Raw genomic sequence first — 19916 nt, forward strand, 5'->3', positions numbered from 1 at the left:
ACTTGACTCCATTATATCTGGATCTCTGTTCTGTTCTCTCATATGGTTTCTGCTTCTTTGTCTTCCCATTTTGGCTGCCTTTCCATGTCTGTTTCTATGTAATAAGCAAAGCTCCTAAGTCTCCCAGTCTTATTAGTGTGGATTTATGAAGTAGGTGTCCAGTGCCACAGTCCTGAGAGGGGTTCAGCTGCAGGCCAAACTTAGCACAAGCCTCTACCCCTTTGGGGCCACCTGTTAAGATTCAGCAAGCAATCCACAGATGCTGTGCTTATAGTTGTCTCACAAGGCCACACCAGAAACAGAGGCCAGCTGCCTCCAGTGTGAGTCTAGGTGCTGCTCAGCAAAGAGCATTTGACTTGCTGAGGCTATACCTGGATATGGCTTGGGTGGGGCTGTGAGTTGGGGGAGGTGGGGTTTCAGGGAATCCTCTGGGCAGAATGACCTCTGTTATCCAGTTTGATGACTTCATGGCTATGGTGGCGCTGTGTCTGCACACTGGGAAGGGGGAAGGGTTCAACAGGGAACAATGGATACGGCTGGCACTTCTGTACAGAGCGAGTCTCACCTGTACCCTCACTCCGACAATGTCTTCCTGTAAGTCCCTGGTGCCCACTGCATGCAGCAGAATCATCACTGGTGCTCACAAGGAGCAAGTCTGGCACCGCAAAAATCCACTTATGGATACGGCCCCTTTAAGAGACTTCTTCCACTACCACTGCCTCAGCCTCTGTCTCACTCAGCTGCTTGAGACCAGGCAGCCCTGGGTCCTCGCCCCGTCCTACCTTTTGCCGTTGCAGGGTGATTTTTTGTATTTCACCCTATTTTTGTGGCTTATTCATCTAGACCCCAGGTAATTTTTCCTTGCTGCTGCTCCTTGTTTCCATCACAACTTTGATTTGGTCGCCAGAGGGATGAACAGAGCCTCTCTCACCTACGCCATTATTTTTTCAGTCTCCTAGCCTTTGTTTAAAAGTCTATTTTGTCTGATTTAAGTTTTGCTTCCCCAGTTTTTTTCATTTTCGTTTATGTGAAATATTATTTTTTATCTCTCTACTTTCAGTCTGTGTGTGTCTTTCCATCTGACATTGGTCTCTTTTAGACAGCATATGTATGGGTCTTATTTCCTTATCCATTCAGCTACCCTATGCCTTTTTATTGAATCATTTAACCCATTTACATTTAAAGTGATTATTGATAAGTACATAGTTATTGCCATTTTATTATTCATGTATATGTTTCTTTATGTTTCCCCCTCCTTTTTTTTTTTTTTTTTTTTTTTTACAAAAAAGAAGACCCTTTAACATTTCTTGCAATATTAGCTTAGTGGTGATAAATTTCTTTAACTTTTTCCTGTCTGGAAAGCTCTTAATATCACTTTCAATTTTAATTTATAGCCTTGCTGGGTAGGGTAGTCTCAGTTGTAGGTCCTTGTTTTCATCACTTTGAATATTTCATGCCAGTTTCTTCTGGCCTACAAATTTTGAGAAATCAGCAGACAGTCTTATGGGAGCTCTCTTGTAAATAACTAGCTGCCTTTTGCTAGCTACTTTTACTATTTCCTTTTTGTCTTTAACCTTGGCATTTTAATTATGATGTGTCTTGTTGTGAACCTCTTTTGGTTCATCCTGTTTGGCACTCTCTGTACTTTCTGAACTTTTATGTCCATTTCTTTTTTCACCAGGATAGGAGAGTTTTCCATCATTATTTCTTCAAATACATTTTCAATCCCTTGCTCTTTCTCTTCTCCTTCTGGTATTTTTATGATACAAATTTTGTTATGCTTGATTTTGTCCCAGAGGCCCCTTAAACTATCCTCATTTTTAATTAGTTTCAGGTATACAGCACAATGATTAAGCATTTGTCTAATTTATGAAGTGATCTCCCTGATTACTCTAGTACCCATCTGGCACTACACATTTTTTTTTCTTTTTGATGATCAGATTAGGTGTTTACTGTTACGTCGTTTTCCAAATTGCTGATTTAATCCTCTGCTTCATCTAATCTATTGTTGTTTTTCCTAGTGTATTCTTCATTTCAGTTATTATATTCTTTATTTCAGAATGGTACTTTTTATGGTTTCTATGTCATTTTTTTCCTTACTATTTTTTGTAGAAGTTCTCACTGAGGTCATCTACTCCTCTCTTAAGTTTATTAAGCATCCTTAAAACCAGTGTTTTGAACTATATATCTGGTAGGTTGCTCTCCTCCACTTATTTCAGTTCTTTTTCTGGAGTTTTCTCCTGTCCTTTCATTTGGGTAATGTTTCTTTGTTTTCTTATTTTGGCTGCCTCTCTGTGTTTGTATCTTTGAACTAGGTAGATCTGCTATGTCCCCCGGTCTTGGCCTGGTGACTTTATGTATAAGTGCCCTGGAATGCCCAGTGGTGCAGTCTCTGTGATCACTTGTATTAGGTACTCCAGAGTGTCCCTTGTGTGGGTTGTATGTGCCCTCCTTTGTAGTTGAGCCTCAATTGCTGTTGGCATATCAGTAGGTAAAATTGACTCGCTAGCTAATTGGCTGTGAGGATTGGCCATGCCCACAGCAATGAGCTGCCATGTGGAAGCTAAACTTTTGGAGCGGGACTTGTCCCAGTGGGCTTGTATGCCTGTTCAGACCACCCTTTATGTGTGCCACTTGCATAGCTGATCAAGTGGTGCTCTGTTGTGTCTAATGACAGGCTTCAGGTATGTTGTTTCTGGGACCTCCGAGAGAGGCTGTCATGCAAACCAAGGTCTGTCACACTTGCCTGCCACTGAAAGTGACTCCAGTGGTGTCTGAGCCAAGGCCTGTTGATTGCTTCTGAAGGATCCTCCTTCTGAGAGCTCCAGGTATTGCCTATCCACAAACATGCCTCCAGCAATGTTGGAGTTGGGTGGGGTGGGATCTTAGGGAGTCATCAGGGTGGAACCAGTTGAGTTCACTAGGCAGAGTCACATTTGGTCATATGGATGGAGGGCTCAATGCAGGCAAGATGGTGCTTCACCTGAAGGCTGCACAGGACAGAGACTCAACAAAAAGACAATGGGAGTTGTCCCTGAAGTGACACAACTTAGTCTTTCCCTGTATGTCTCTGGCACCTCCCTAGCTGCTGTCCCTTTGCTGGAGCCCAGGGTGAGTGCCTGGAAGTGAGTGAGTCTGTATGCAGGCACTTTAAGGGAATGTCTGGGTTTCCAGTTGTCTTTCCTCTTACCTGGACATTCAAAATTGCTGCTGATTTTCACAGCCAGATATTGTGGGAGCTCCTTTTCCTGGCACTAAAATTCTTGGCTAAGGAGCCTCAGTGTTGGGCTGTAGCCCTTCACCTTGTTGGGCGATCTCCACAGCTGAGATATCCCTCCCAATTCTCAACCACCACATGTGGTTGTGGAGCCAGCTTGTTTTGCATCTCCATTTCTCCTACAAGTCTCTATGTGGCCTCCTCTTTACATCCTTAATTACAGGATTTCTCTTCGGCTAGTCTTCAAATGGTTCTCCAGGTTGGTTGTTTTATAATTTATTTGTAGTTTTAATACAGTAATGGGAGGAAGCAAACACAGTGTTTACCTACTCTGCCATCTTGACTAGATCCCATAAATCAGGAACATTTTAAAATTAGAAAAATCTTTGTATAGGTTATATTAGCAATGTTTTCCCACGGCCAGAATGAAGTCTATAATATCTGACTTGGAAATATGTATAAATTCAGTGTTAATATATGCAAATGTCTTTCATACTGTAAAGTTACTGGAATGCATTATAATATGTACAACTGGTTTCCTACATACACTAGGGCATGGACAAATAATATAAAAAATATTAAAAACTGATTCAAGTGATCATGGATAAATTTTTAAAATCCTTTTAAATCAAATTTATTGGGGAGATATTGATTAATAAAATTATATAGGTTTCAAGTGTACAATCTAATAATATATCATCTATATATTCCATTGTGTGTTCATCACCCAAAGTCAAATCTCCTTCTGTTACCATTTATTTGACCTTCTTTACTATTATCTAACTCTTTCCATTTTCCTTTTCCTCTGGTAACCACTAAACTGTCATCTATGTCTATGAGTGTTTGTTTGTCTTCTTCATTTTTTGCTTTCAGTTTTATATAACGCATATGAATTAAATTACATTATTCTCGGAGTTTTCTGTCTGACTTATTTCACTTAGCATGATCATCCTAAGATCCATACATGTTGTCACAAATAACAATATTTTATCTTTTCTTATGGTTCAGTAATATTCCATTGTATATATGTACCATATCTTCTTTATCCAATTATCTATTGAAGGGCACTTCAATTGTTTTCATGTCTTGGCCACCATGAATAATGCTACAATGAACATTGGGTACATATATCTTTACAGATAAATGTTTTTCAATTTTTTTGGTAGATGCACAGAAAAGGGAATACTTAGTCATATGGTAAATTTTATTCTTAATTTTTTGAGAAACCTCCCTACCGTTTTTCATTGTGGCTGTACCAATTTACATTCCCACTAGCAGTATATGATTGGCTATTACCAACAAGACAAGTGATATAATTGAATATTTTTATGTTTGCCATTGTTATAATTTTGTTTTTGTTTTTTTTTTACAAACTTTAATAAGGAACTACTTTACTACTATGACAATTTTTACAAATCTCTTCTCTGTCTGTTGTCACCACAGTCATGTGGAGAAGGAATGACACAAAACTCACAGATTTTACCCTCCTGGCCTTCTTTCCAGAATTTAGAAACATCACAGCCATGGTTTTCATCATTCTCCTGATCTACATGGCCGCCTTTACTGGCAATGCTCTGCTGATCCTCCTCATTTTGTTGGATTCCCAGCTCCATACCCCCATGTACTTCCTGCTTAGTCAGCTGTCCTTCCTTAATGGATTTGACTTTGACCTCTAGCATTGTCCCCAAGATGGCAGCCAACTTCTTCTCTGGTCAGCAAGGCATCTCATTCCTGGCTTGTGGGACTCAAGTATTTTTCTCCCTGACTGTGGGCATTGCAGAATGCATCCTTATAACTGTCATGTGCTTTGATCGCTATGTGGCTATCTGTAATCCTCTCTGGTACTCAGTCATCATCAGTCCTAGGGTTTGTTTGAAGATGATTGCCATGTCTTGGGCACTAACTTCCTTGGGCCATACTGCTTTCACCTTGCATTTTCACATCTGCAGCTCCAGAGAGATCCCTCACTTCTTTTGCGAAGTCATGGCTGTCCTTAGGATTGTCAGTGAGGACATCTCAGCCTACGAGAAGGCAGTGGTGGTGACAAGCATCCTTGTTTTACTGCTGCCCTTATCTCTCATCTTGTCCTCCTATGTTTTCATCTTCCTTGCTGTACTCCGGATGAACTCTCCAGAAGGCAGGAACAAGGCTCCGGCCACCTGCTCCTCTCACCTGTGTGGCGGGTCTCTATTTTGGTCCATTCATGTGCATATACATGAGACCTGCCTCTGCTGAGACTCCAAAGTTAAATCAGGGTCTCTCTCTTTGGAACTGTCCTCACTCTTCTCCTGAACCCTCTTGCCTGCAGTCTCAGAAACAAGGAAGTTGTAAGTGCACTAAAAATGTTGATGGGGAAGTGTCCATCCTCTAGGTAGAGGAAAGAAATCCCACTATCAGATATAAGCAACTCCGAGATGTACTAGCAAAGGGGTATTTTGTGAGTTAAAATATAACTCCTGTAGGAATCTGGAAGTCAACTAATCTTACTGAGTTGCAACTTTTTTTGCACCTGCAGAAATTTAAAAAAAAAATGTTTAAAGTCCTTTCCTGTCTTTATCTTAGAATTTCTGTCCAATTTTTCTAGATAATATGCTGATACAGGACAATGTACTATGCCCATCCTGCTCTACACCACTTCTACTTGATGACCATGTGCACTCTAACATTTTCCAAACTTCCTGCTAGTTCCATGGGAGAAAGGTCAGTGTCTCTACCCATAGAATGAAGAACATCCCCCGGCACACAGGTGATACCTCAGAAGCATTCACTGGTTAAATTAATAAGCATGATGATAGATTATTGAGAATCAATTAAATTTTCCAGTGTTGCTTTGTTCTACTTAAGAAGACTATGAATTTCTCTTGATCCTATACAAGTGAAAAGTCTTCAAATTTATGTCAGTGCTTCCAATAAGTGGCTCTCTGATCACTTGTGTTAGTGGCTTGCCTTCCCCATTATTCATATCCACAAAGTAGTTCTGTGCCCATTTTAGACCAACAGAATTAGAACCTGTTATATGAAGCTCAGGAATCTGACTGGCAGAGCTCCAAGTGATTCTCAACTACCAAAGGATGGGGACCACTCCACTCACTTATTTACTCACATAATTACTTTTCTAGACCAGCTCCGCAAAATAATTTATTAGACTTAAATTTACTGATCTTTTTATAATGTATCTATAGAATGGATTAATGTAGCTGGCAGAAATTAGTGCTATTTTCAAAATTGATAGAGAATAAACTTTTCTTCATAATTTTAAAGTTCTGAACACACAGATGTGAGAAAATAAAATAGTAAAAAGAGATAGTTTATGTGATAAAATATGACTAACTTAAAATATTTATGACATAGAATAAAATTTTAATCAAGATGCATTTTATGTATTTCCAAAATGTTTTATAGGTCAAAAATGGAACATATTCAATATAAATGGTGAGAACACTAGGAACTAATTACAAGTATTTTTTAATGATAAATGACATAGAGAAAAAACAGTTGTTCAGTGAATAAGAAACACTCAAAAAGCACTAACTTTTTTATAATTAAAAAAATTAATTACAGTTGGCATACAATGTTATATTTGTTGCAAGTGTACAACAAGATGATTAGACATTTATATATTTTATAAAGTGAAGTGATCACTCCAATAAATCTAGTACCCATCTGACACCATACATAGTTATTACAGTATTATTGACTATATTTCTTATGCTGTACTTTATATTTCTATGACTATTTTGTAACTACCAATTTGTACTTCTTAATCCTTTTTCCTTTTTCATCCAGCCTCCCAATGGCCCTCCAATATGGCAACCATAAATATATTCTCTGTATCTATGAGTTTGTTTTTGTTTTGTTTATTTGTTTTGTTTATTTATTTCACATATAAATTAAATTATATGGTGTTTGTCTTTCCCTGTGTGACACTCAATTCAGCATAATACCCTCTAGGTGCTCTATGTTGTTGCAAATGACAAGATTTCATTCTTTTTATGGCTGAAAAATATTCCATTGTATACATGTACCACCTCTTCTTATCCATTTACTTAATAATAGGCACTATTTTAAATAATACTGCAATGAACATATAGATTCATATGTTTTGGGTTTGTTCAGATAAATACCCAGAAGTTTGATTACTGGGGCCTTCTTTGTCTCTTATTATACCTTTTGTTTTAAAGTCTATTTTATTTGATATAAGCATTGCTTATCTAGCTTTTTAAAATATCCATTTTGATAAAATATACTTTTCTATTTCTTTACTTTCTGTGTGTCTTCCAATCTGAAATGAGTTTCTTGTAGGCAGCATATGTAAAGGTCTTGTTTTTTTATTCATTCACTCACCCTGTCTGTTGATTGGAACACTTGATCTATTTACATTTAAAGTAGTTGTTGATAGATATGTAGTTATTGTTATTTTATTTTTCATATTTTTAACATATTTTTTTCTTCTTCTCCTTAAAGAAGTCCCTCTAACATTTCTTGTAATACTAGTTTGGTGTTGATAAACTCCTTTAACTTTTTCTTGTCTGGGAAGTTACTTATCTGTCCTACTATTCTAAATGATAGCTTTGTTGGGTAAAGTAATCTGGTTGTAGATCCTTGCTTTTCATCACTTTGAATATTCCTTGCCAATCCCTTCTGGCCTGTAAAGTTTCTGTTGAGAAATCAGCTGACAGTCTAATGGGAGCTTCTTTGTAAGAGCCTCTCTCTTGCTGCTTTTAAGATTGTTTTTTGTCTTTGACCTTTGACATTTTAATTATGCTATGTCGTGGTGTGGGCTTCTTTGGGTTCATCTTCTTTGGGACTCTCTGCACTTCCTGAACTTGTACATCTATTTTCTTCACCAAATTAGGGAAGTTTTTAGTCATTATTTCTTCTAAGAGGTTTTCAATTCCTTTTTGGAGTTGAAGCAACAAGTGCTAGACAGGTTAATAGAAACTCAGGTCTGGTGGCCCCCTACATCTACATGCCGGCAGAGAGGGTGGGCTTAATGCTGTAACAATACACTCCTTCCCTCAAGAATGAAAATGATCTGTTAGCTATCTTGAGCAAGGGGAGTGTGTCATGTAATGGACACTATCATGGAGCTGTCACCATCCAATTGGTGGGGCCATTACATTACATTAGGACTGCAAGGAGGATACACAGATAAGGTTATGTTTGGAAGATGACATTGAGAAGGAAGGAAGAAATAATGAGGAAGGATAGTTTTAGATGAAGAGTACAGTTTAAAAATATATATTAATAAAGCACGCTACTTATGTTTGGAAGTTTTAATTGTTCTATTTTTTAAATTTAATTTTATCAGTTTCAAGTACACAATACATTGGCTAGACATTTATATAATTTATAAAACAATCTCTCTAATTGCTCTTTCTTTCATCTGGCTCTCTACCTAGCCATTACATAATTTATATTTTAACCATGTAAAGTTCACAGCAAATAGTTTTCCAGATAGGTCACAGGGCAGGCACTTGTCTTGGACTTTGGACTATGTGTTTGTGACCCACTATTTCTGGAGGAGTATTTTTGCATGAAATGACTTAATCCTCTAAGGGGGAATAATTGAATAAAAATAGTTAGGTATATAGTCATTCAAGAAAATAATGATTTCATTCTAATTAAATCATAGTTCTTTTATTTCTTTCCATTATCTTATTCATGATTTGAATTTCCTTTCTCTAATTTAACAGTTCTCTTCTGTGCTTATTTTTTGTTGTAGAACAACTCAAATATTTTCTATAAATAGTTATATAAAATTAACCACATTAATAAATACAAGATGAAAAGAAAATTTTGTAACTGAATAAATAATATTTGAAAATGAAAACTAAACTGTGGGAATATGATATAGAAAAATTTGGCTTTTCTGAAAGGGAGTGCAGAGTAACTGGCATTCCTAGAGCTCAGAGATAATAAAAATAAAAGAGGGACATTGAATTGAGGTAGGCAGGAGATAGGAGGTAGAGGAAGACAAATTCCTCTAATTTTCAAAAGCTCTCTGACTCCAGACACAACTGGATATAAGGATAATTATCTCACCTCAAGTAATTAGTTGAGACATTATTGGCAATTCAGAAAGTTAAAATCATAATCACCTATTCTATAACCTACACATTTAAAGTCAAAATGATAAAAATCTACATGGTAAACATTCCTACAGAACATGAGTGGTTAATCAAGGTCTTGCTTCTTACAATAATTTATGAGCATGCCTTCCAGTAGTTAAGTTTCAGGTTTAAGAAGAGAAAATCAGATTAGAACAGAGTGGTTTTGTGGTGGCAACTAAATGTTTTCTTGTTGAGATATGAGCAGGCATCAGCATACCCCAAGCTCCAGCTCCTGGTCCCCCTGATAGGAGCTGCGTTCTTCCAGCTACACTTCAGTCCAAGCAAGGTCTCTTTAACATGTTCAAAAAGATATGATGAGAGAGACAATTGTTCGCTTGATCACTCAAGAAATATATTGAAAGCCTCCTATGGTAGGCACTGTTTTGGGCACTGGGGCTAGACCAGTGAAGAAAGGAAAACCGTCCCCTCATGGAGCTTACATGATAGCTGGAGACATGGGATAAAAGTAAATATTCAATATGTTACATGCTGATAAGTGCTCTTAAGAAAAGCATGGAAGAAAAGTAGAGAGGGATGGGTGCTATTCCATGTAGTCGGTCAGGGAGGGCATCTCTGATTAAGGAACATTTGAGCAGAGACTGTAATGAATACAGGCGGAGCATTACATTTCAGGGAAAAGTTGTTCCATCAAAAGAACAGTAAAAGAAAAGACTTGGGGGTAGAAGTGGGCATGGATATTAATGGGATAGCGATGAGGCTAGTATGGTTAATAGCAGTGATAGGATATAGTTAGCGACCAGTGTGGGCAAGTTATCCAGGGCCAGTGAGAATGGCATTGCAACATTCAAGATAGGAGGTGGAAGAAGTTTGAGTTGAATGAAAGCACATCATCTGAGGAAAGGTGCTCAATTCTGGATGTGTCTCCAGAATGTCTGAGAGAAGAGAGAGAAGGAGGAGGCCAGGTAGCTCTGAGACTCTGGCATGCGCAGCTTGGAGAAAAGCCATGTTAAATGTTCCAGCTCAGACATCTGCTTCACAGTCCATCACAGATCTATGGCAGTGACCTTGGAACAAGAAGCATCTAGATGCTAAGGGTCACTGCCACCAGAGTCTGTTTGACCCTGCCTTCTCCTGCTGTGTGGGCTTGTCTTCAGACTGCATCACCCCAACTCCCTTGTCTCTGTCTTCCTGTTAGATTGGGCCAGTGAAAGTCACCAGCAGGTCAGAAGTAAGAGGGAAAGGAGCTGTTTTCACCAGGCTGGGTTTGGGGAGTAACTGCATCCTCCACCAAGGGCCACCACTCTGTATGCAATGCTTCTGGTTCCATTCACACTCCCTCCCCTCAGGACCAGGCTGGCAGTGTTCCTGACACTGCTAGCCACTGGCCACTCTGATCTTCCTGTGGTATTCCTTGCCTGCCCCCATCTCTTCACATCACACCTCACTGAAACTGACTCACTGCTGAGGAGTGCTCTCTTTCTCACTGGAACACTAAACAGCAAGAAACAGTCTCTAACACTGCAGGATTACATCACTTTCTCCCCAATATAACTTCCCCAATACAATATATAGTTTCTGCCTTGTTGGTGGGAGGTAAATGGGACAAGAAGTATTTCAGTAGTACTTATGCCTCCAGTCTTTGTTCATCCCCTTTCTGTGAGCTCTTAGCATCTTTGGGCTGTAGCATGCCCAATTGCTAAAGCCTCAGGTCTTACTAGCTATTGTGTAACCCAAAATGTGGCTTGAGCTCTTGACAATATAACTCGCTGACAGATAAGACAGTTACCAAAACAATAGAGTTTTTAACTACCAAGCAGAAAAGAGAAAATTCTCAGGAAAAGGATGTCGTGTACTCCTTGGGCCATATCATCGAGTAGGTAAAGCAATCAGAGAACATCTGCTGTCTCAGGTCAGAGGACAGCACTGAGATCTCCTAATAAGATCCATAGAGAGCAACCACAGTATTTAAGCCCCAAAAGAAGAACATACACATGGTGAAAATAAAAACTGCATCAAGTCTTTTTTGTGATGAGAGGCACAATCAATTTCAGAGAACCCAATATTCTGTTTAAACTATTGGCACACTTTCTTCTAGATTTTGGTCTCTGTGCTTGTTTATTGTTTAGAACTAATAGGTTAAAGAAGGCATGAAGCTATCCAGGTTCCCTGTAAATCACAGCTAGTGTATCCTACATATGAAAATGAACACTGGCAAGTCATTAAATCTTTACTGACTCTCAGCTGTGCAAAACTGCTATGCAATGTTGATAAAGTGATGAAGAATAAGTTAGGGAAGGGTTGATGAAGGCTTATTTCAAGCCTTGAAACATGATAAGTTTTCTGTATGTATCAGAGCCCTTCACTTCATCTGCTTGAGGTGGAGAGTCTCAAGAGTTCCTACTCTAGTTTTGGAGAAAATAGTTAAATATGCAAAACAACACAAGGGACACATCATAAAGTAATGTGTGAGATCAGTAAAATTAGATAGTTCGCTGAGATGAATGGATATTCTAATCTGTCTACATCCTCTTTCCCCTGCTTTAGAAAAAAAGAGAAATAATCATCTACTTATGTAACCATACACACAATTTATCAACAATCTAGGCATAGCCTTGTTATATAAACAACTGCTTCTAATATTTTTTATTAAAAGAGTGATTTAATATCAAGTGTCCCAAAAGAACTGTGTGTGTGAGTGCATGCATGCATATCACGTAGGTAGATGTGTATGTAGTGGCCAAAACATTTAGTCACCCATAAATATACTTGTCAAATGGTCTAGAGTGACATCAGAAGCATGGCAGAGTGAGAGATATCCCAAGATCTCTCTCCTTGAAATAACAAGAAGCTGAACATCTAAAACTCAACAAATAATATTCAATCTGCACACAAGCATATTATTGTAAATGATCTGCACATAAGATCTACCACAGGTCAGAACTGCAGGAGTCGGGTGGTAGACTGGGAGAAACAAAGAAATTGCCTCTCGCAGCTGGAGCTCCCTGCAGGAAGAGAGGGAAGGGAAAAGGTGCGGTGGGTTCCTTGAACAACTCTGCCTAGAACTGCTGTGAGCTCCATGCAGCAGCAGTGCCCAGGGGTCAAACAACTCTGCCTAGGACTGCTGTGAGCAGCAGCAGTGCCCAGGGGTCAGGGCATAAAGCAAAACAAGTGGGGAAGGCAGAGAAACAACAGCTTATTATTATCAGCCACAGTTGCAAAATGCTAGACCAAGCCACAGCCCCCATCCTCCAACCCAATATCCTCCAAGGCACCTCCTCTCCCAATATCCTCCAAGACTGAAGAACACTGTGGAACCCCTGGGGAATTTGAGCAAATGCTACCGAAACTGTCGCTAATACTGACAGAGACTGAGACTGAAGGTAGCAATCGTGACTGAATATTTATAAGAAAAAAATGCATTATTGAGGTTTTACATAAAGCTGGGATCCAAGAGGCTTGTCACCTACTGGAAACCAAAAGAAAAATGCCTTCATAGCGATAGGCTAAAGAGAGGCCTTTATAGAAGTAAAAATGGCATAGATGATAGAGGATTTGTCATCTGCTCTTATGGCCACATCAAAGTTGTGATGGAAGCATGGAACAAACAGCAAGCAGAGTCACCTGGGGTCTAGATGAACAAGCCCTACAACTAAGGAGAGAAATAAGAAATTGCCCTACAGTGGGAGGAGGTAGGACTGGGCAAAGTGCAAGGCTGCCTGGTCTTAAGCAGCTGAGTGGAACAGAGGCTATGGCAGTGGCAGCAGGCAGGACAGGAGGCCCTGTCCACGACTGGATTTCCGCAGCGATAAACTCACTCGCTCTGAGTATCAGCACATGGTCGGCTGCTTAGGGGACACCAGGAATTTACAGGGGGATACTGAGTTGTCAGAGTGAGGGCTGGAGGTGAGGCTTTCTCCAGGCAGAAGCACTGGCAGTATCCATTGTTCCTCTGTGGAGCCCACCCACCTTCCAGTGTGCAGACTAAGTGCCACCATAGCTGAGATGTCATCAGACTGGATAATGGAGGTTGTACCATCTGTAGGATTCCCCGAAATTCCACCTCCCCTAACTCGCAGCCCTACCCAAGCCATATTCAGCTGTGTCCTTGGTGAGTCCTGTGCAATTTGCAGAGCAAGCTCTAAGACCCACACTAGTGGAAGCTGACCTCAGTTTCTGGTGTGGTTTCTTGAGACAACCATTAGCACAGCACGTGTAATTGCTTGCTGAATCTTAACAGATGACCCTGGAGAGACATAGGCTGGGATGAAATTTGTCCCACTGCTAAACCCCCTTCAGGACTCTGCCTCTGAACACTACATAAAGCCATGCTAGTAAGACCGAGAGACTTAGGAGCTTGGTACATAGAAATAGACAAAGAAAGGCAGCCAAAATAGGAAGAAAAAGAAGCAGTTAACGGAACACGAAAATATCTCACCTTGAAAAAGCCTTCGCCAAGAACAGATGCGGAGTTCAAAACACTGGTTATAAAGATGCTCAATGAACTTAGGGGAAGAGTAGATGAACTTAGTGAGAACTTTAACAAAGAGACAAAAAAATCATAAAAATGGAAATGGAAATTATGAAAAGGAACCAGTCAGAAATGAAGAACACATTATCTGAGATGAAGAGCATATTAGAGGGAATTAACAGAGTGGATGAAAAAACGGATCAAACCACCAATATAAAGGGTGGAGAAGCCAAGGTCACCCAAACAGAATGGCAAGAAAAAAAAAAGAAGCCAAAAATATAATAATAATTTGAAGAGCCTTTGGGACAAAATTAAGGGTGAAAACATCCATGTAATAGGGGTGCCTGAAGGAGGAGAGGGAGAACAAGAAGTTGATGGGCTATTTGAGAAATAATGATTGAAAACTTCCCTAACCTTTCCTTCACAAACTTCCCTAACCTTGTGAAGGAAACAGGCATACAACTCTAAGAAAGAGGAACCCAAAGAGGCCAACATCAAGACATATTATAATTAAAATATCAAAGATTAAACACAAAGAGAGAATCTTAAAAGCAGCAAGAGAAAAGCAATGAGTTACCTACAAAGGAGCATCCATAAAACTGGTAGCTGATTTCTCAAAAGAAACTATGCAAGATAGAAGGGCTTGGCACAAAATATTCAACACGATGAAAACCCAGGACCTACAACCAAGAATACTTTATCCAACAAAATCATTTAGAGTTGAAGGACAGATAAATAGCTTCCCAGACAAAAATAAGCTAAAGGAATTCATCAACACCACACCACTATTACAGAAAATGTTGGAGGGAATTCTTTAAGAAGAAAAAACAAGTATCAAAATTATGAATAAAAAATGGTAATAACTACATATCTATCAATGACTACCTCAAATGGAAAAGAATTAAGTGCTCTAACCAAAGGATAGGGTGGCTGAATGGATAAGAACACAAGACCCCTATATATGCTGCCTACAAGAGATTCAGTTCAGATTAAAAAAACACACACAACTAACTAAAAGGAAGGGGATTAAAAAAGATATTGCCTTGATGAACCTAGACAGTATTGTCCTAAATGAAGTATGTCAGATAAATACAAATACTATATGATTTCACATACATGCAAAATCTAAAGAACAAAATAAACAACAACAAAAATGGAAACAAACTCATAGATACAGAGAATATTTTAAGGACTACTAAAGAGGAGGGCTTTGTGGGGGATGTTGATGAAATTAATACAGATGGATAGTAACAAAATAGTCATGGAGATATGTATAGCATAAGGAAAATAGTCAACAATATTGTAATAAACATATAAGAAAGAAGAGGGGTACTAGATTTAGTGGGGTGATCACTTAAGGTCTAATCACTATGCTGTACAACTGAAACTAATATATTATTGTATGCCAACAGTAATTGAAAAAACTCATTGAATTGTGCAATGAAAATATGGACAACTAATTGTCTATTATATTTACATAAAACTGGGGGAAAAAAGGTGAGACCTTTCTAAAACAAACAAACAAAAGCAGAATACACTTTCATTAATGCCCAGGTGAAGAAATAGTTCATGTGTTTAACCTTGAACAACCAAGGTGACAAGGCAGAAGGAAGGAGAAAAATCTCCAGAAAATAAACTTAAAGGCGTAGAAATATGCAACTTAAATGACAGAGAATTCAGGATGGTTCTTCTGAAAAAACTTAATGACATCCAAAATAATTTATATCCAAAACTCTAGGCATTTAAGAAAAACTATATCAGCAGAATGAGTTTTTTAGCAAGGAGATTGAAATCCTAAAAGAGAACCAAATAGAACTTCAGGTGATGAAGAACACACTAAAAGAGATGAAGAATGAAATAACAAGTTTGGGAAATAGAGTTGACCAAATGTGATATCAAAGACAGAAATCTAGAAATAAATCAGAAGGAAGAAGAGAGAGACCGAAGAATAAAAAATAATGAAAGAGAAATACAAGAACTAGCTGATACCCTCAGGAAAGAAAACATAAGAATAATGGGTATTCCCAAAGGAGAGGAAAAGGTACAGGGATCAGAAAACAATTATAGACAAACAATCTACAAGAATTTCCCAAATCTAAGGAATGAACTGGGACTTGTAAATGAAGCAGTCAAAAGAACACCAAAATATCTCAACTCGAAAAAGCCTTCGCCAAGACACATTATACTAAAATTATCGAAAATTAATGACGAAGAATTCTCAAGGCAGCCAGGGACAAGAAGACAATAACCTATAAAGGAAAACTCATTAAATTATCATCAGACTTCTCAGCACAAACCTTACAAGCCAGAAAGGAGTGGAATCAAATATTCAAACTATTAAATGAAGAGAAATACCAGGCAGGAATAATGTATCCAACAAAGATCTCCTTTACATATGAAGGAGAAATAGACCTTTCCAGATATGCAAAAATTAAGGGAATTCTCCATTATGAGACTTGCATTACAGGAAATAGTGAAAGGGGTCAACTTACCTAAAACTAAATAACACAAAAAATGCATAACTATGAGAACAAGGACTAACAGGAAGATAGAAGCAGAGTAGTGCAACCATTATTAAGAACAGTGTATTATAGGCTTAAACAATAAGAAGAGATTTGCTACAGCAAGATAGTAATGAATGTTCAGCATATATAGGGACAAATTGAGACAATAACAGAAAAGGACAGGATTCAAAGATCCAAATTCACAAAGAGGAATGGAGACAAGGCACACACATAAGAAAATGGACTACTTTATATATATAACTATCTTGTTACATATTTGTAATGGTAACCACATGCCAAAGTTTCAGCAATGAAGTACATAACATAAGACAAGAAGCACCAGAAGGAAAATCCTCAAAACATGACCAAACAAACAAACAAACAAACAAATAAACCCCCAGAAACATAAGGACAAGGAAGCAATGGAAACACCGAGACATCAGAAAGCAAAAGATAAAAAGTCTACAGGAAAACCTCGTATTTCAATAATCATCCTAAATGTAAATGGACCAAGCTCATCAATAAAAATGCACAGAGTTGCAGATTGGATCAAAAAACAAAACCCAACCATATGCTGCCTCCAGGAGACACATCTCTGTTCCAAAGTGAAAGGGTGTAAAGTGATATTTCAAGCAAATGGCATTCAGAGAAAAGCACAAGTAGTGGTACTAATATCGCACAAAATAGACTTCAAAATGAAAAAGGTAAAGAAAGATACCGAGGGACACTTCATAATGATGAAGGGAATCATGCACCAAGAAGACATAACACTTATTAATATCTATGTTCACAATCAGGGAATCCTGAAATATGTAAAGTAATTACTAACAGAACTAAAAGCAGAAACAGACTGAAACACTATCAGAGTAGGGGAACTAAATACCTTGCTGTAGGATATGGACAGATAATCCAAACAGAAAATCAATAAGGAAATAACAACCTTCAATGACACATTAGACCATCTGAACATAATTGACATTTACAGAGCCTTTCATCCCCAAATAGCTGCTTATACATTCTTCTCTAGTGCATATGAAACATATGCCCAGAAAGTGAATAAGTATGTCTAATTCCCTAGTGAAAAAGGTTTTTAAAATATCTTATATAGCTTTCATAAATCTATCATTTAAGTAACTTCATAGAATGAGGCTATACAATATGTGCATCAAAATTTCTAATGATATTGAATTAGCTGTTTCACAATATAACCCATTCCATGATTGAGCAACTAACTGTTAGAAAGCTCTTCGCCATACTTAGTTGAATCTAGCCTTCTTCAAATTCATCCATTCGTTATCTTTTCTGTTTTCCAACACAGAAAATAAATCTGAAATAGTCATTAATATCTTTTAAGATGTGTTTATGCCCTTCTGAATCATCTCTTTTTCCAGGTCAAGCACTGTCTATTTTTAAAAAGTAAATTATGTTCATTGTTAAGTTATTTAAAGATCAAAAGTAACAAAATAAAATTTCAAGGCCATTTTCTTTCATGGGCAAGATGTTTAATATATAGTAAATTCTGGCTAATTTTGAGCCAGCATTAGTGAAATTAATCAGAATAAGGTTAAAGTGTATAAGAGTATAGACAGAAGCATGTCACCTCATACAGGTGACAGCAGCAGAAATAGACAAGAAGTATCAGGCATAAAAAGAGAAGTTGCCAATGCAGCAGCAGGTTCTCCTGAATTGCTTCAAGAACAGCCATGCCAAAAGGCAAAAGCCCAGAAGAGGTGAGACTTGATTTTATTTGTCCAAAAATTAAGTGATGTGTCTTACTTTTAATCATTAGAAAGCAAGACATTTTAAAAAATAGTGTCAGGGATTGAAGAATTGTAGTGTTATTAACAATGTAGATTTTGAGTCAGAAGGAATCTTAAGGGTCACAGTGACATTGAAAAAAAAAGTAAACAAAATTATTTTTACTACTATTTTTTCTCCAGATACCGACATATATAGGTATTACATATATGAATCACATTTATGTGTTTTTTTCAAGAACTCTCACCTCACATTTTTAAAATAGTCTAGTATGTAGGTAGAGAAGTCATTGCACAAAGTTTTCAAGAACGATGTTTGAAACCACAAGGTTTTCAGTGGCAGAAGCACTAAAAGTTGATTATTCAATGCTAGTTATAAAAAATTATAGGAACATATTTGCACAGAGTCTATGGTCAAGATGGCAGGGTAGGTAAATACTGTGGTTGCCTCCTCCCATGACTGTGTTACATTCACAACTAAAATATAGAACAGTCAAGCTGAACAACCACTGGAAGACTATTGACCATAACTCCTATAAGCTGACCATAACTCATATAACTAAAGATATAAAGAAGAGGCCACATGGAGGCTGGTAGGAAAGGAAGAGATAAGAAATGGGCTGGCCCTACATTTGAAATGAGTGAGCGTGGGGAGGGATATCTCATCTACAGGGGTCTCCCTTGAAGAGCTAAGGGCCCTGCCCCACACACCAATGCTTCAGCCCACTGTTCCAGTGCCAGGAAGAGGAGTCTTCACAAAATCTGGCATGAAAATCAGGATTTCATTCATCTAGGTGAGATGGAAAGAAGCTGGATATTCAGGTGGCCCCTTAAAGGGGCCACACACAGCATCACTGGTTCTCAATCACTCACCCTGGGTTCTTGTGGAGGAGTAGCATTTTGTGAGGTGTGAGAGACATACAGGGAAAGACTAAGTTGTGTGGCTGCAGGGCAAAGGCTGGAGGGATAGCCACTTTTCATTGTCCCTTTGCTGAGCTATCCTGTACAGCCATCATAGCGGGCTCAATCTTGCCTTTGTTGAGCCCCCTCCCCACTCGACCAAATCTGAATTTGCATTAGTCAGGGGTGATCCACTCACTGCACCCCTGAGACTCCTCAAGATCAATCAACAGGCCTCAGCACACACACCATAGGAGTGCCACCCAAAGGCTCTTGCAGCTGCTGAACTCTACAAGCAGTCAGCAGGCAACTTCAGTGCTTGGACTTATCTGAACTTTTGCTAAACTGCCCCAGGCCTAGTACAGTTGGCAGCTGTACTGGGTTCATGGTGTGGCATTTCCCACTTGCCTCCAAGACTAGCCCAAGCAGTAACCAACAAAGGATCACTTTGTAACTCCTACTGGGTAGCCCTGAGTGGTTACAAGCACTGGTTGATCTTGGTCAGCATGGGATCTCCGCCCAAAGGCCCTAGGAACAACACACACAGAGGGTGGCATCAGACTACAACAGAGCACCACTTGATTAGCCCCACAAGTGGCATACCCAAAGCTCAGTCTCAACAGGCACATGAGCCCACTGGTGTGAACTTAACTTGTGGGGTCAGCCCCTACACAGCAGCTGATACCTGGTGGGCATGGCAATCACCACAGCCAGTCAGACAGAGTTAATCCCATGCAGTGATGTGCCAACAGCAATCAAGACTTAACTACAACAGAAGAGCACAGACAACCTACATAATGGACACTCCTGGATCACCTGGCACAGGTCACCAGGGTGACTATGCCACTGGACTGCACAGGGCCTCTACTACATAAGGCCTCTACTACATAAGGCCTCTACTACATAAGGCCTCTAGTAAGACTGAGAGACATTGCAAATCCATCTAATACATAGAAACAAGCACAGAGAGGCAGCCAAAAGGAAAAAAAGAGAAGC

The 19916-nt window shown here is 38.8% G+C and overlaps 1 pseudogene; it reads left to right on the forward strand.

Moving 5' to 3' along the window:
* The first annotated feature begins 4740 nt into the window (after nucleotides 1–4740).
* Nucleotides 4741–5592, forward strand: LOC102886281 (annotated as a pseudogene).
* The last annotated feature ends 14324 nt before the right edge of the window (nucleotides 5593–19916 follow it).

Source organism: Pteropus alecto, unplaced genomic scaffold (assembly GCF_000325575.1).
Source record: "Pteropus alecto unplaced genomic scaffold, ASM32557v1 scaffold78, whole genome shotgun sequence".
Taxonomy (NCBI): Eukaryota; Metazoa; Chordata; class Mammalia; order Chiroptera; family Pteropodidae; genus Pteropus; species Pteropus alecto.